Source organism: Cupressus sempervirens, chromosome 4, assembly GCF_028749045.1.
Source record: "Cupressus sempervirens isolate cs-2001-9-10 chromosome 4, ASM2874904v1, whole genome shotgun sequence".
Classification (NCBI taxonomy): domain Eukaryota; kingdom Viridiplantae; phylum Streptophyta; class Pinopsida; order Cupressales; family Cupressaceae; genus Cupressus; species Cupressus sempervirens.
The window spans coordinates 908,836,336-908,850,708 of NC_143121.1; positions in this window are offsets into that span (position 1 = coordinate 908,836,336).

A 14,373-nucleotide genomic window follows, 5' to 3' on the forward strand; every position below is an offset into this window, starting at 1 on the left:
AACCATAAATTCATTCACTACACATCCATCTCATAATTTTGCATGTAAACTAAAATAGCTAGCTAAACATATTCATCCATGGTAAGAAAGAAATTAACATTTAAAACATGTATGACACAAAATATTTGGTTACCTAGAAACCCTCCAATGAGAAGGTGAATCTGGGGTGGGGATTATACCCACAAATCTCTACTACTATAGTAATAAAGTGTATCCAATGAAGGTTACAGTGTTTGATCATGAAACATGATCTACCCTGTGAAAGGTCTACCTTGTTAAACACTTACAAGATTGTTAGGTCTTACCTTGTTAAATGATTTCAACACCCTCTTAGAAGTGTGTTTGGTAAAAGGAATTTAACTTACAATGAAGTAAGCTCCTTGTTAAAGGATTTAGGACAACCTATTTGTTAGATTCTAAAAGAAGCGAGAACCGAGCCACGATCTGATGTCGATCGTAGATCATATGCACCTCCACTCAATAGATGATCGAAGACCAAAATAGAAGAATGAAGAGATATCTGAAATGAGAGAAAAATAGAGACAAAGAAAGAGAATTTTGAAAAGACTCTTAATACTCTCATCGAGCTAACATTGAACTAATGAAGGTGAGAGGAGAGGGCTATATATATATATATATATATATATATATATATATATATATATATATATATATATATATATATATATAATGGGGCATATACATCCAAGAGGTGCATTAACTCCCATATCCCATAAAAGGTGGGAGGTTGTACCTACTTGGTAAATGCCAAAACATGTGGCATAACCTCCTTATATGAAAACAAAAAAAGAGGTGGCATATAAAGCCAAAAAAGTGTGAGAAATCTAACTATCCCATGACCTACCTAGGTAAGGACAAAATAGTGGTTATGAGAGGTGGCACAAAAAGCCAAAAGAGGATGTGTAACTCAACTACCCATGTGTGGGAAAGAGTTACACATGTGGCTTATGTATTTCACCATGGGTCCTCATAGTAACCACATAAAATAAACCTAAGCAAGCTTAAATAATATGTGTAGGAAAATAAATAACCCCTAACATAAGGGAAAAAATTCCACTAACACCCCCCCTTAAGTGTAGCTTAGGTGGGTGAAAAGATATGGGTCCTAGAAAGTGAAGCCTGGTGAGGTACCCATGTACAAAAAATCTCTCACAAACAGAGAAAAGGAGAAAAACCAGTGGGAAAAAATCCTCCCCAAAAGAGAGAAAAGAAAACACCCACCTAGAGTAGAGAGAATGAGACAAAGGACTAAGAAGCCCCTTCAGAAGTAGACACTGGTCGCACCCCTAGCAAAGCTCGCAAATGAAGGAACTTGCTCTCAGTGAAGGGTTTGGTGAAGATGTCTACAATCTGCTCTGATGTTGGGATGTACTTGAGATCAATGATGTTTGCATGAATCAGCTCTCGAATGTACTACATATGTATCTCAATGTGTTTGGTCCTCTGGTGATGGACTAGATTCTTTGAGATATGTATTGCACTCTGATTATCACAAAAGATGATTGTGGGCTTTCTAAATGAAATGTCAAACTCAGTGAGAATATTATGAAGCTAGATGGCCTCAATGGTGGCATTAATTGACCCTCGATACTCAGCCTCAGTAGATGAAAGAGCAATTGCAGATTGCTTCTTGCTTGACCAACAAACTAGACCGGAACCAAGTGAAAAACAATACCCTGAAGTAGATTTGTGATCCTGAGAATCACCTGCCCAATCTGAATATGTGTATCCCACCAAGTCAAAATCCATGCCCGCTGCATAATGAATGCCATAACTATGAGTTCCCTAAACATAGTGGAGAAACCTCTTAGCTTCTTTCCAATGCAACTCATGTGGCTCCTGCATAAATTGAGAGACTATGCCCACAACATATGAAATTTCAGGCCTCGTGTGAGTCAAATAGATGAGACTCCCAACAAGCTATCGATACAAAGTGCCATCAACCAAGGGTGAAGAACACTTGGCCTCAAGGTTGACCCCTAATAGAAATGGAGTCAATGCAAGCTTACAATCAGCCATGCAAAACCTAGAGAGTATATCAAGTGCATACTTGGGTTGTGCCATGAAGATACCTGACAAAGACTAAGTGATCTCAATCCCCAAAAAATAGTGCAAAAGATCCAAGTCTGACATCAGAAATCTATCATGAAGAGTTTCTTTTACTGCTTTGATGGTGGATGAGTGACTCCTTGTGATCAACAAGTCATCGACATAGAGAACCAGAAATGTCAGAGTATCATTCTATTGCAAAAAGTAGACGTTCGGATCAGAATGGCATCTAGTGAAACCAACTGATAGAAGGAAGGTGTCCATCTTGGCATACAAAGCTTGAGGAGCTTGTTTGAGGTCATAAAGAGACTTTCGAAGGCGACAAACCAATGAAGGATCCTGGATGAACCCCTGTGGTTGCTCCATGTAGATTTCCTCCTGAAGGTCACCATGAAGAAAAGCACTCTTCACATCCATTTGATGAACTTCCCAATGATGGGATGCAGCTATAGCAAGTACAAGTTAGATAGAATTCATCTTGGCTACTAGCACAAAAGTCTCAGAGTAGTCAATCCTAGGCACCTGGGAGAATCCTTTGGCGACCAAGCGAGCCTTATGCTTGTCAATTGACCCATCTGCTACAAATTTTGTTTGATAGATCCACTTGCATCGAACAAGTTTTCTTCCCTTAGGAAGAGGGACTAAATCCCATGTATGATTCTTTTCTAAGGAATTGATCTCTTCCTTCATTTTTGTATCCCACTCAGGGACACCAAAAGCTTCCCGAAAAGTCTATGGATCAGAAGCTGAAGCAATAAAGAGATGTGGAGCTAGCTGAAATCGTGACCTTATTCTTCTTGCATCTAAAGGATCACCAACCCAATCACCTGCTGACTGTAAAGTCTAACGAGCCCAAAGAGGCCTTGTGGAAGAAGAATCTGGAGGAGAATCATCAACCTCTGAATGATGACTTGGAGAAGAAGATAGATCCTTATCATCACTCTCATCATTTGAAGTGGAGGAAGAAGACTCCTAATGTAGATCAGGAAGATTAAGATTCTCTGAAGAACTGTCATCATGCTGCAACATCTCCAATGTAATAGTGGATGGAGAAGTGATAGGAGAAGAACTGGAAGATTCCTCCTCAAAATGAACACTCTTCTCAATGAATAGCTCAAGATTTGTAGGGTGGAGAAGCCTATAGCCCTTGACACCATCTGGGTACCCAAAAAATAAGCAAGGCTTGCTCTGTGGATCCATAGCCTTGTGTTTCTCTACTAGAATGTGGGCCCATGTAGGAGAACCAAACACTCAAAAATGCTTAACTGTGGGTTTTTGACCAGTCCAGGCTTGGAAAGGAGTTACCCCCTTCACAACTTTATGAGGAACATGGTTCTGAATGTAACATGCATAGTTGATGGCCTCTGCCTAGTATTGAGGTGCCATAGACCTGGAGTGAATCATACAATTGGCCATCTCTTTCAAGGACCTATTTTTGCATTCTGCAACACCATTCTAATGTGGACTATAGGGAATTGTGTGCTGAAGATCAATGCCCTCAGAGGCACAAAAATGTTCAAACCTATGGTTGACATATTCCCCCCCATTATCTGTACGCAGAATTTTGATGGCCTTCCCAAATTGTTTCTTTACAAAAGCTTTGAAGTTGTGAAAAGACTCAAAGACCTTAGAATTATGTTTGAGAAAATATACCCAAGTATATCTAGAAAGATCATCAATGAATGTCAGAACATATCTAGCCCTACTAAAAGATGGATGTGGAAATGGGCCTGCCAAGTCACTGTGTACCAACTCCAGAAGTTGTGTAGCCCTCCATGCTTTGCCTTTGTCATACTTCTCTTATGGATGCTTACCAAGAATGCATCCTTGGGAAACTCCATCAGAAAAGTCAATTGAAGGCAACCCTGCAACCATGTCCTATTGACTGAGTTACTGCAAATAGCAGTAATTCAAGTGACCAAACCATTGATGCCACAAATGACTCACCTCATTTGAATGAGTGAGTAAAACTGTTGAAGGAGAGTCAGGAACAAAGTGAGAAAACTGATACAATCTGGATTTATGATCTGCTTTTCCCACAACAACTGTAGACCCATCATGCAATTCACTGATTGCCACATTATCTAGTGTGAACTCAACCCACTTGCCAGAGCTAGTGTGATTGATCTGATAATAGATAAGAGATTAGTTGACAAAGATGGAACACAAAGAACATCCTAAAATGTTGCTTTTCCCATGTCAACAAACCCTCTCCCATGCACTTCAATAGGAGTGTCATCACCCATTAGTATGGTAGGCATAGTACATGGCTCTAAGGAAGCCAAAATTTCCTATGAAGAAGCCATGTGGTGCGAGGCACCCGAGTCAATTATCCAGGTATTACGTTGTGAAGCAACTACAACTAGGGCCTTGCCCTTTCCTTTCCCCTTATTTTTTTCTATGTCCTTTGAAGACCCTTCTGATGAACTTTGCTTGATAGAATCAAGCACCTTGATGTTGTTTTTCTCAAGCAAATGTGATAGGTGATCAATCTGCTTCTTCAAACACTTGTGTTCATCATGTCCTGGTCTTTTACAATAAGAACACTTGACCTTCTCCATCTTAGGTTGATCACCTTTTGATGAAGAAGTCTGATTATCTGCATTTGAAGCAACAGGCTTCTGATCTTTCTTCTTTTCTCCTTGATTCTTTTGTTTCTTTTCCTATTTGCCAGACCCTTTTTGTTCTTTTGTGCCTTGATTTTCAACCAAGGCATGTGACTTTGAGGGTTTAATTGTACCCATGTGAACTAGTTTATCCTACTCCTGGGTGAGTTCTATAGCAAACTCATCTAGAGAAGGCATTTTATAGTTCGAACCTAGGGCACTTTTTGTAGCATAAAAGGTAGAAACAAAGACTGAATAATCCAGACCAAGTTTAGAAAGAATGCTTAAGATTAGTTGTTTCTCCTCTTTTTCTATTCCACACTGTCTCAACTGTAATCTGATGGATTTCAACCTTGTGAAGAAGTTTTGTATGGTGTCAAAATTCGTAGGACTCAACCCTATGAGTTCATTCTCCAATTGATGACCTCTTAACTCATCCTACTTACCAAAGAGTGTTTCCAATTTGGTCCATACTTCATTTGGTGTAGTGGCAGATTCAATGTGAAAAAGAAGGTTAGGTGAGACTGACATACATAGAGTACCAAAGGCTTCATCACATTTATTAAACCATTTTATCTTTTCTGTCTAGCATCTTGAGGTTCTATCTCAAGTCCCATTGTAACCCTATGATATCCATGTCTTTTGAGATAGATTATCATCTTTGATTTCCATTCAAAATAGTTATATGGTGTTAAAATAGGAACTATAGATGCATCCATGAGTGCAAAAAAGTTGATTGCAAGGAATGATAAAAGTGCAAGAAAGAAGACACACGAGACACCCCCCCTTTCCACTAGTCTGAAAAAATCACCTCCCCCCAGATATTACAATGTTGGCACTTTATAATAAGTGTGTTTGCAAGGCTTTTACCATCTTACAATGCTTTCTAGGCCTATAATGGCCAAAATTACAATTTTTGGTACAATTTGAATCTGATAGAAAATTTGAAAAAAAAAGTCTTGTAGCTATGTATTAATCTTCAATGCCTTTCCAATGCCTATTCATTTTTGAAAAATGAAGATCTGAGATGAAAGCTATGGCATATTGAAAATAAACATATACAGTAGATTCAACCTGCAATATCCGAAGAAAAATGACATACTTTTTTTAATAAGACCTACATGGATGGAAAGGTCTCATTTCCAGCTTTCCGTCAAGTATTTGTTTGCAAAAAATCGACACCCGAGGCAAAAGTTATTAAAATTTTAGGAAAGGTTGTTGAATCTGCTCGTCAAAAATGGCATATGCCTAATTCGGACATGATTTTTACAAAATTGATCAACTAATTTTAAAAAATGACAAATACCCAAATAGTTTTTCGACCCTAGGAACAAAACCCAGAAATCTTTTTTTCTAAAAATGAGCAGAAGCTAGAAATTCGAAGCACAATTGAAAACGGCTCCAGTAAAAAATTTCGAAAAAAAAAATTTTGATTTGTTACCGTCTCCTCCAATCTCTAATTTTGGTGAAGTATAAGTCACTTTTAACTTTCTCAAGCCTTCTGGACACTCTGGAAGTACTTAAAGATGCCCCCAATATTACCACAAAGCTGCAATCACCCAGATCTCATAGGAACACATATATGTAAACCAAATTAACCAGATACCTATTTTCCTTTAAACCATTCTGATTCTCTAGTTCATTCAAGGATGCAGGAGAAGAGCATACTTGGTTTTTAAGAAAAATATGAGCTATCTAATAATCTCAAATTTCTCAAATAAATCAGAAAAACAATGAGCTATACCAGACAACCTGGCTTTGATACCATGTTAGATTCTGCAAGAAGCAAGAACTAAGTCAAGATCTGACGTTGGTAGTAGATCATATGCACCTCCACTCAATAGATGATCAAAGATCAAAATAGAAGAATGAAGAGATATCTGAAATGAGAGAAAAGTACAGACAAAGAAAGAGAATTTTGAGAAGACTCTCAATACTCTCATCGAGCTATCACTGAACTAGTGAAGGTGAGAGGAGAGGGTTGTATATATATAAAAAATGGGGCATATACATCCAAGAGGTGCATTAACTCCCATATCCCATAAAATGTGGGAGGTTGTACCTACTTGGTAAATGCCAAAACATGTGGCATAACCTCCTTATATGAAAACAAAAAGAGAGGTGGCATATAAAGCCAAAAAAGTGTGAGAAATCTAACTACCCCATGACCTACCTAGGTAAGGACAAAATAGTGGTTATGAGAGGTGGCATAAAAAGCCAAAAGAGGATGTGTAACTCAACTACCCATGTGTGGGAAAGAGTTACACATGTGGCTTATGTATTTCACCATGTGTCCTCATAGTAGTGTGTAGGAAAATAAATACCCCCTAACATAAGGAAAAATCCTACACTAACACTGTTAAGACTACTCTGTTAAGAGATTTAACTGATTCATCTGTTAGAATGTCTCAACAATGATCCTATGGTTAGCACTCTATTGCTAGATAATAGATCACCTCTTTCTTGATGTGTACTTGATCCTCACTGATCAGATGTGTCTCTTCTATCTCTCTAATTCATTTCCTCTTGTTCTCCTCTAACTGATTCTATAATGTATCTCAATTCACAATACCTTAGTCACCACAAATGCTTTGTTTGCATATGCAAACTTCACTATTTTCTCCTTCCACACTTATAAAAAGTTTAAGGTTTGTCCTCCTAAAGAAGACCTAGGTGACTTAGGGTTAGGTATGAATCAACGATTGTGATTTACCCATATTGCCACTTAATCCTTCCCTTTTTCTAATTAGCTACATGTATTGCATAGGGATCCTCAATTAAGATTTGTCCTTATCATCTAGGATCGCAAAATAATCCTCAAGTCGGCTCCAAAATGGTTTACATAGTAGTTTGTGCCATTACAAAGAACTATGTCAAAACTATATTGCTCAACACTTGAAGTTTTTGATGCTTGGCATTCACTGTCTCTTCAATTTTGTAACTCAACCTTTGAATGATGCAACATGTATTGATCATTCAACACTTACTATCTTCTCAGCACTTACTAGTTACTTGATATACTAAATATCTCATGCTTGACATATCGTATCTAACAACTTATGCTCGACATACATTACTTGTTTAGTGTGAACTAAGTAAATGAATTAAGTATATTGTCACTCATATGTCAAAACCAATTTGAGATTAACACCTTCCAACATTTTACTCATCTCTATTTTCAAAGGATACATTATTGTTCCAACCACAACTTTATCACACTCAAATCCCATAAGACTTGCCTCTTTACTCCTCTCATCAACATTTACTTGTTGCACTTCTTCTTGCTACAATTTATGTTCTTTCTGCACTTCATGTTCTTGCCCTTCCAAAGGAAAACTTACATCTATCATTGTTGAGATTGGTGTCTCAACTTCACATACATCTGCACTATTTATGGCTACCTTCTCCCCAGTTTTGTTAGCCTCCAACATAACTTCTTTCACTTCCTCTAGTTAACTTCATAATGTATTGGAAATGCTATCCTATTAGTAAGTCCTGGACTTCTCAATTCCTTCCATGTTGCATCATCCTTTAATGGAAACAACATCATCCTTTTTCCATCCTTGTTGATGGTATATGTGTTCTCTCTACAATCATCTATGATTGACTTGTCATATTACCATGCTCTTGCCAAAATCAATTGAAAATATTTTTAAAGGCATAATATCACATTTGATGGTATCAAAATATGGTCCAATATTAAAAGAAACATATGACTTTTCAAAGACATCAATCCATTTTTCATCTCTTAACCCATATGCTCTATAAGGTAAATTATGAGGTAATCTTGGAAGATTAAGTTTCTCAACCATTTTTATTAAGATTATATTTCAATAGAACCATCATAAACTATAACTTTGCATACCTTGTTCTTGCACATGCACTTTGTCTAGAATATAGAATGTATGGCTATTGCTTTGTCTTTCTACTTCTTCTTCCATAATGATGTAGATCTCACTCTAGAAACCTTTCGTGAATATACTTAACTCAAAGGGTTGCTTCAAAGGCTCACACTCATCAATCTAGAAACCTTCACAATATGCACATTGTATTATGCTATAGGAACACAATCTGCTACAAGAACATATGACATAAAAATACTCTATTATAATTTTCACTTCAAACTCTCCTACAGGAGGATCGAATGCTTTAGGAACAAAGAACCAATATTCTTCTCACAAATTGCAATCTTCTTGATCTTTCATTTTCTGTCAACAATCAAACCAATGATCATTTACTTCCCACTCTGTTGTTGAAATATGACACATTGTGTGCAAATAAAAAGCTTATCTCTTATTTTTGCACTCAAAATACTTTAAACTTATGTCTTCTTTCTACTATAGGAAAACAGAATGCTTCAGGAATGTAGGACATTAAAAATATGAAAAACCTTTTTCCACAAGAATCTGCAATCTTGTTCCTATCACTTATTGCATACAAGTAGTAGTAATTATGTCATATTTTATTGGCATGCATGCAAGTCATTTTAGTATATTTTCCATTGCTTGTACAAATTTCTTTCCAAATGGTAAACGTGAATGTCTTTCAACCATGTTCCTTCGTAACTCCATGTGTCTCAAGGATGAAAAGGCTTTCTAAACTAATATTAAAAAGATTTTTTTTGTTCAAAAATGAAATGTGTATCCTCCATGCTAAAATTGAAATAAGTCTATTGATAATGAAAAAGTTTACATAGAACTTGAAACCAATCTAATGCCAAATGGGCATACTTCCCCACAACCTACACAATATGAAACCTTGAGGAAACTTTTTAATGACAAATGAGACATTCCCAAACCATGCATGGTCACAAAATCTCACAAATACACATATGACAATGTTCTACTACCTTCATGTAGCAACAGTGATAGGAAACCATGTAAACAAGATAATTTTTGGAAATGGGTTTTTTTAACCCCTCAAATCACGAGATAAATTTTTTTTTGGAAATAATGAAAGTTTCCACCAATTTTTAGGTCCTTATGCAACTATACATGACTATTACAAATTTTTCTTTGGATTGTAAATCTGGGAAACTAAAATCTTAACAGACCATTTTTACAAAAATTGTGCGTAACTTGCTCATTTTTTAATGAAAATGACTTGAACTAAATGAAATTATTTTCAATACTCTTTCCAAAATTATTTCATGCATAACAAGGAAAGACTTCATTCAAAAATAAGGAAAGACTTTCCACTACACTGCCCAAAATCGAGAAGCTTTAGATTTAAGGAATGTTGACATGCACATAGTGCTTTCAACTTCAGATATTTCTCTTTCAAATGATGGTGATTCACTTCATTTGATTCATCCAAGTGATTTAGTAAAAAATCAATCCAAAACTCATTTTGATCCCTTCTCCTTTAACATTCACAAACAAATATGTGACTCGATTCTTTAATGTATGGAACCCCATACAACTTCAAATCAAATACCAAATCACCTTTCCCTACCTTGATCTTTTGTTGGGATCTAATACCAAAAATGATGCAGAGGGATTTTAAAACCTTTAGAAAATCAATACACAACTTTAGATGCACATGCATGCATGCAAATTTCAGAAAATACATAGAAATTTAATGAAATGTGGGTCAATACATGAAGATGTTACCCATCAAAATCTGCAAAGGCATTTGGTTTTCCTATAGCAAGAACATAGACATAAAATAGAAATAAAGCATGAAACAAAATGAGGATCCTCCAATGGTCATTAGAGACCATTAGAGGTCCTTTAAAACTTCTCCATGCAAGGGTCACTCTGGAAACAATAGAGAGATTCCAATCTGTAATTTGAGATAAATGAAAATAATTTCTAAGCTATAGTGATTCAATGATACAATCCTCTAAAATGAGATTCAAAACCTACCAAAAAATGTACATGCAAAATTCTATATAAACACAACATGCAATGACAAACAAAATGTTGAAAAGTCATAAAGTTTGTAGGAAAAAACTCAACAAGCTTCAATTTATCTCTTTTCCTCCAAAATCTCTCCCCCTTTCTAACAATATGCACCACTATCTCCTTTTAAAAAATCCCAAGAAACCATCATAGCTTTCTTGTAGAAATTACATTTTGAATGCCAACACATGATGCTTTAGGAATATTCTTCATTTTCTTCATTTTGATTTTTCCCATAAAACATTTTTAAAAAACTAAAGACTTTTAACACACCCAAAACAAATTAAAATAAACTCATACTAAGTCCTAAGTGGATAATGTTGGGTAGGTTTATAAGAATTCAACCTAAAAATTTCCACCACATGATGGAAATGGACTTTTATTTTAAAACATAAAACTCTAAACTCACACACATACACTAACATTTCAAATTTCAGATTTTAAACTCAAATCAGTTTGATATTTGCTTTGTGCTTGTGCACCAATTGCAGGTCTATGCAAGCTGGCACAATCCTGCGAAATTCTTCCTTTGTCTTGCCAAGTAAGTGATCCAAAGCCACAAAAAGAGATGTTATGTCCAAATTGGACCTTCTCCTCCAATAAGTATCTATATATTTTGGCTCGAAAATCTCATGAATACCACTCATAAATCCCTAATCATCAAACAAATAATATTCTCCAATCATCTCGTTGTGATCCTCCCTCCATACACCTAGTCTAATTATCTGATTCCAATTTGAAATTGGCCTCCATCTTCAGTTTCCCTAGAGAGTTCCCTACTGAAAATAATCCTTTCCCTTCTTAAATCATGCCCTTGAAGGATCTAGAAGCCCACACTTCGAGAGTTGATGTTTAATAATATCAAATCCTCCTTAATTCTTATTCCAAATTGAGAATCCTAAAGTCTTCAAAATTTTCATTTTGGTTCCCAAAAGAAACATCCTCTCCCAAGTTGGAAAACTTATTTACCACCTTATTTTCCTCCTTGTAGACATGGGATATCATGAAATCCTCAAACTCTGTCAATAGGCACTTTAACTAACTAATGTGCTTATCAGCATGCCAAGACTCCATCTTCTCTTTCTTGATTTCGTTGATAATAATATATGAATCTTCTTCTAGATACACTCAATGAATACCTAGTTTAACTCCTAAGACTAAAGCCTCCTTGGAAACTTCACATTCTGCCACATTATTTGTGCCATCTCTTAAGAATTTTTCCACAAATGCTAAGGAATTTCCTTTGTGGTCCCGTGTTATACATCCACATCCAGATATACCTAGGCTTCCTTAAGCAACTCCATCAACATTTATTTTGATCCATCCCTTCTCTGGTGGTTGCCAACTACACTTTTCTCTACTTTATTTAGGATCAACCCTTGCAAGCCCATTAACATGCCTTTTCTCCATTATTATTATTATTTCTCTAATTTTTGTCACTTTCTCCCTCCTCCACATTTAAAAAAAAAATTATGCCCCATTTTAATTAGTGATGCATGATGCTCCTGCATCATTTAGTATAATACAATACATGTTAGGCTTTTACCATCATATGGAGGGTGAGGCATCTACATTCATATAATGGTGGAGATCATCAAGAGTAACCAAAATTGTCAAAAGTTATACAATTTTCCTTGTACCAGTCAACACCAAACTATGAAAGATACAACGAAAATGTTCTTACTTTTTCATTAGGTGTATTTGATGTCTTAGAAGTTGTGTCTAATCATCTAACCTATCAACCAAAACAAAATGATTGCTTCTCAATTCAAACACACAAGAAAGTTGCAGAAGTAATGGCTTTTTATTGCAAACTTTTTATCACAGTTCATGCAAAGTACTTCTTTCAAACTCCAATACACATTGACTGGACCTTACCAAGCTTTAAAGGATGTTTGAAAACTTTTACAGCTGATCCAAGTCAGTTCCAAACCATTACAAAGTCATTTAGGCTATTAAACTCATCTTCAGTCTTAAACTAACTAGTTGTTATATTCCAAAAAATTGAATTTGGATCCCTTATTTAATCACCTTTTTTATTTCTCTAATATATCAATCTTATGGATTTATGTCCCCTAGGACTCATTCATCATGTCTCAGTGTTAGGATCAACCACAAATAGAAATAAAAATTACATGCAAATATAACTAATATCAAAGTAACAATGTCGAAGAAATATACACATACACAACATTTATGCAAATGTAGTTACAATACGAATTTCATTTATGAAGGATTCCTTCACGATGAGTTACATTTAAGAAAGTTCTATGAATTAGTTTAAGTCTCAATTATATTGTCCATAATCATAAAATGAATAAACACATAGATGATATCATATACATGTACATAAAACAACTATTATGATATAGTACATTCAGATGGCATCATCTATTGCTCATGTCATAGGGTAAGCAATAATAAATACAAGTACATCAATATACAATATAATATCTCCTAAGATCTCAAAACACATGATACATAGATACATCAAATGAATAGAAGTCTCCAAGATAAGAATTAGAATGATAATGGCACAATTGTATCAATGAGCATCCAACATTTGTTAGTCTGAGGGGGGTCCAAATTGTAAGAAAACACTACCTATTAACCGCATGGTCACCTAATCAAGTTGCCACTCCCACCGTGCATGAGAGAATGATGACCCACACACAAACAATCAAATCATAAAATAATCCTAAATAAGGAATCCTAATAGTCAAATCTACCTCAAGGGCAACACAAACTAATGATAAAGAAAAGATAATCAAAGCCAAAAAGACACTGATCCAAACCAACATCACATACCAAAATCAATAGTAGATACCAAGTACAAATCAAATAGTAAAATCAAAAAGATTCAAACACCTCCAAATCAATGTTAAGTGTCACAAGCACAACAACCAATATATAACAATTATCATAAATAAAAGTAAACCACCAATCACTAACTCCAACAATAAAAGCACCACTAATGAATAATTGACACTCATCAATAAAAGTCAACTGTCAATGATAATTGTTATCCAATCAATAAATAATAACTTACAATAAATGCACCATCAAAAGTAACATCCAACAAGTACACCACCAATAAATACACCACAAGAGGCAAGCATAAATAAAATATGAAGGAGACTCAGGCTACATACTATGAGAGTGTCATCATATGAGCTAACTCTAAGGTTATCTTGGTAGCCTCTTAGGACCTCGGCCCCCTAGTGACTCTATGTGGAACCAAAATACCCTCTTGTTAAGATGAGAAAACTAGTCATACCTCTCAAGGTATCATCTCATTCTCATTCATAGCCTATACAAGCACTCAAGACATGAATGATGAAAAACCTCTAACTTATCTTTTTAATTTATCTCAAGGCATAGGGGAGGAAAGAATTCTAATTACTGTGTTATCACTTGTTACACAACTTACAATGAGTTACCCTAGCAGCCACTTTGGGCCCCAACCTCCATTGCATACCACTCACATAGACATGCAACTGTACTACCTTCCCAAAACTCACAAACCATAATTATGTCATATGCCACAAAAGTAATATTGATTGAATTTGGTTCCTTAATAGGCAACCCGAAAGTAACATTGATTCTCAAAACCCAAGCTCTCACAAACGCTCATCAAAAGATATATCATAAAATAAATCTCAATTTAAATCATAAAGTACATCATGACGTCTCATCAAATAATCATGAAAGAAATCTTAAAAATGCCTCTAGTACACATCTTAACTTGGCCAACTAAACAACCCACAAAGAAAAACCATTACAAAAATAAACAT